Below are 4,994 nucleotides of genomic sequence, written 5' to 3' on the forward strand. Positions count from 1 at the left end.
CCTAGCTGAAACATTCAGGATCCCTAACCCTGTGGACCCATGGACCCCTGTTGAAGGATAGATGATCCTTGAGAGAACTGAGCCATGGATCCTGGACTGGTGAAATCCAGCATCCTGGGCATCAGAGGAGTGTGATCCTCCGCTGGACTCTTAGTCTTCTTGAGATCTTCTATCTCATGTAGGATCCTCTGGTTGGTCTTGTTCTGCTCCTCCATATATGCTTTAACCTGTGAAACCATAGATGAAATATCATTGTTAGTATTAACCACCGGCACAACAATAGCGATTTTTGAGCTCTGGAAGACTGGTAGTTGCGTCTTGCTTCCAGCAGCAGCAGGCCGTTGCGCTCCCGTTATTGGCGGAGGCATCGGTGGCAAAGTCCTTGATGAGAGAGGAACCGATGACGGCATGGTTGATGAAACAGGGGTCGATTGAGAGGCCATTGACAGTGATATGGGTATGAAAAAATCAAAAATTGATAGGAGTAATATGGATTATAGCACCAATTGCCCCACGGTGGGCGCCAAATTGTTTTGGATAAAAATCTGTTAAGGATAATGTATCCAAATTTGCAATGTGAGGTCTAGTGCTAAAATGGTAACAACGAATATATGAATGAAGATGGAGTGAACACCGAGACTTGTTGTGAGGAAAAACCCTTTGATCTTGTTCAGATCAAAAGAAAAAAACCCCGGGTGATGGCAACTCGTCGATCACCAATTTATTAATCACAAAAAAGGGGTTACAATGGTTTGGAGATCGTGATCGATGTTACAGTAATTGCTAACGTGTATAGAGAGAATTGTGAGTTCTGCTCTAAGTGCGTGAGAGTTCAAGTGATGTTTCTAATCGATCATATCTCAATGTATATAAAGAAAATACATGTAACAAAAAGTCCTAATTATCCGCCACTATTCCACTACTCTTCCAACGTTCATTGACCACGTGCTGGTAGCTTCCAGTAGCGAGATTTAAGGTGGACTAAGTCATAAAGCCGTTACTTCTGTTGAACAATAACCTACACAAATGAAACAATTGTTAATTATATTAACCTCTGAGGATCCTTGATCTTGACATGGTTCTGGAGCTCTTCGGGAGGATAACTGATCCAGACATATCTTCAAGGATAACATATCCTCAGCAGAGAAAATATCAGATCTAACAGTTCTGTCCAAAAAAGAACATCTTTAAACGTTCTAATACGTTCAATGAAGTTCTTGGTGTTCAAAAAAATGAACATCTTTAAACGTTCTAATACGTTCAATGAAGTTCTGGGTGTTAAAAAAAAGAACATCTTTAAACGTTCTAATACGTTCTAAGAAGTTCTGGGTGTTCAAAAAGTTAAGAACTTTTGAACTTCTAAACAGAACTTCTAAACTAACAAAAAAAAATTAAACACCTGTAACATGAAATTGAACACTAAAATCACTTCATATAATCTCGTAATCATCAAACAATTATCAATCGATCATCAATTTGATCATCGATTCGATCACATGAACAAAATATGGAACGTATGCAATTGGGTTTCTGCAAATGGCGCTTAAAAATTTAAACTTTCAGTTAAAACCCATCACTCAAAACTCAAAATTGATCAATTGAAACTTCAAATTGATGACTAATTGGACCAGTTTCAAAGTTTAATTGATCAATTAGTTCACCAATTTCAATTTCAGTTGGTCAATTTTATCAAATAACCTGTGAACAAGTCGTGATGGAGGAAGATGGTGTACAGTGGACGGAATCGTTGGATGGTGGACGGTGGACAGAATCGTTGGATGGTGATGGATTGCTGAACGGTCATGGTGAAGGTGAACGGAATCGATGCTGACGGATTGCTGAACGGTCATGGTGAAGGTAAACAGAATCGATGGGAGAAGCAAATCAAATTTGATGAAAATTACGGTATTGCCACCGCGTGTTATTTGAAATCGACGGGGATACGAGTCGCGTACGTAACGTATTATTATGGATTATTGTATTGGATCCTTTATATATATATATATATATATATATATATATATATATGGTGAGTTTATTCTAAAAGGTTAAGAGTGTCTAAAAAGTGTAGAAAGCAATCTAGAGCGTTGGATCTTAGCAATCAATGGTTAAGACGGAAAGTTGAGATAATTGGGGGTGTGTTTTATTTTAAAGGCCATGAAAGATTTTTTAAAGGGTATAATCTTCTCATGTGTTATATTATATATGGAAATATTTATTAAAACTTTAATTATCATATTTTCATCCAAATTTAAGACCTAATACCAAGAACATCAATGAACTACGTCATGACACCAGTAATTAACACAATAACATGAATACACACTATACATGTGTAGGTCCCCTGACCGGATCTAACAACACAACAACTATTACTAGTTATCTTGGATCAACCTCTACACTAGTTAGCGGAAATAACTAGTGAGGACCGAGATCTCGGATCTTGTTTGTGTGAGTTTATTGCCCTAAGGGATAGATAGAGAGGAGAGAGTTTGTGAGTTTAAATGATAAGGTTTTGCAAAAGGTTGTTTTGTGTATGAGATACACACACCTTATGTAGTGCGTGTGCTCATGCACATCTATTTCATTACTTATGGCCCAGTGGGCTCAATTACATATGGCCTTGGGCCCAAACATATATAAACAAAAGTTCAACACGCTAACATAACATAAACATACCACAAAATACAAATACGAAAGACTAATTTAGAAATGGGCCTTACAATCTCCCTCTGGTCTTTGGCGTTTGTCTTGTTAGATTCCATCATCACTCGCACTCAGACTCGTACTCAAAGATATCGTCTTTTTCTTTGAAATGTTGATGTTCAACAGTAGACGAACAAACTTGTTTAATTTTCCGACGATTGCATCCGTATTGTCATGACGGACATCTTCCACAGTACACAAAGGTGACTCGACAAGCTTCTTCAAGTCACTTAGTCGGAAACGTGCTAGTTCGTGTTCATCAAAGAACCGCAGTTCTTGAGTGCGATCACAGTGAATTATGACTTCACCATGGATGTTATCAAACTCACAAGCAACGAAGTCAAAGAGGAAGTCGTCATCGAAGGGCATGCCGTGAAAGATTGATTCTCCATGATCGTCCGGCATCTTGTATCTTTGAATTTTGGACGGCTTGTTGGTGAAGGGGTTTATCTCCTTTGACTTGTAAGACCTACCCGGATTGACAATGAACTTCAGGTAGTAGGTCTTCCACACGTGCTTCAGGAAACGCTTGAACCATGACTCCACTGTGTCTTAATCATCATCTCGAGCTATGATTTTTCTGAAGTAATTCATGTCGAGAACTGACAAAGTGTATATATCTCCATAGGTGAGATAGGTTAGATCACCATTTGCACGCCGAATAGCCCAGCTTTTGCTATCCTTGTGCCACTTTGCATAGAGAATTGGATTTGAGTCATGGTAAGGTTTTGATCTCCTCCTCAAGCTTGCCATCCTGTTCACATTGTAATATTTGATATACTTTGAAAACTTTCTTTTGGCAGGCTTAGCAGCAGGAGAGACAACAGGTTATTCAACAGCTGGCTTCACATTCAACATTTCCGATGTATTTAAATGGTGAATAATTTATTCCATCATCGCTGTCATCATTTATTTCCACGGCTTCCTTAACGGGTGACTCGGTATCTGCAGCAGAACAAATGTTAAAGAGATAGGCAATTTTAGACTCAACTGCAGCATCTGTTTCACGAGTCTTATTAGCTTCACTTGGCGGTTCCTCCTCAGCCGCCTTATTTTCTCCAGTGGCACCACCATCACCACTATCATCACCATTACCACCATTACTACCACGAGGTTCATCAAAACTGTCATACTCGTGGTCATCGTCATCATCTTTCTTCTCATCATCATCTTCCACAACATCATCGTCGTCACTATCATTGTCTTCATCATCAGACTCATCATCGTCATCACCATTTCTATCACCTCCACCACCAACTTGAGCTACTTGTTGTTATGGAACATATTCAATCAAAGCAATTGTAAAGACGACACTGACTTGTACAATAGTAGTGGGTGCAACAAGTGGTGAACATGTGGAACTGACCTGCCCGGTTGTGACAGCAGTAGTAGCCACAGGCTCAGTGCAAACAATTTTTCCAACAACTTGTGGAGACTCATCAACACTCGTCTTCACACCCGAGACTCCTACACCAGCATCCTTTCTTGGTTCACCCGTGTATAGGAAACCGTATAAAAGTTTCCTTGAGCTCTGATCCTTTCGGCATCAGTTACCAGATTAGCAAGAGCGGTTTTTCGTTTGTTGCCCTGATTGGTCCTTGGCTCATTTACACGTAGAAACCAACGAAAGGTCTCCATGAGATGCATTATTAAGTTCTCCATGTCCTCATTAGTCAACCGCATCACCTCCATTACTGCAAGATATCGGTTAACCAAAGATTCATTTATGCGACCTTGATTCTCGCGTTGTTCATCTAACTCTCCTTCAAGCTGCTCTACCAATTACGCAGCTTCACACTTTCTCCCATTACTTTTTCCACGTCCCGTGAGGAACTGGATCCACATTCCAACAGAATAATATGCAAAGTTTGTCACTCAAAATCAATCCAAACTCTATCAAGAGGATAGTTCGATTCCCTTCTGAAGTTGTTAGCAAAGTTTTAAGTAGAAGGGAAATTAGACTCTAGACCAGAGACACGTGACTGAAGCCATTCAGTCCCTTCATGAAGCTCAACGTTTCGCAAGAAGTTTTGATTAATCAACTGTTGTTAAACGTCGACTCTTCTTTGTAAATTCTGAATCCATTCCCGCTGACTCATGATCAAGGATTGGTCCAAATCCCTTTGTTCTTGTAGAGTTGTGATGGAGGCCTAAGTATTGAAGAACGGGCCATGTTATATTTGGAGGCCCATGATCGTGCCTCCAAAGGTGGCCCACAAAAACGGGCATTACTTGGCCCAAGAAGCTCCGTTTCAAGCCTATCACCAGTCAAAACGAAGCTTGAAGCG

Source organism: Bidens hawaiensis, unplaced genomic scaffold, assembly GCF_021521415.1.
Source record: "Bidens hawaiensis isolate Kalapana, Puna unplaced genomic scaffold, B.hawaiensis_p1.1 tig00005181_1, whole genome shotgun sequence".
NCBI lineage: Eukaryota > Viridiplantae > Streptophyta > Magnoliopsida > Asterales > Asteraceae > Bidens > Bidens hawaiensis.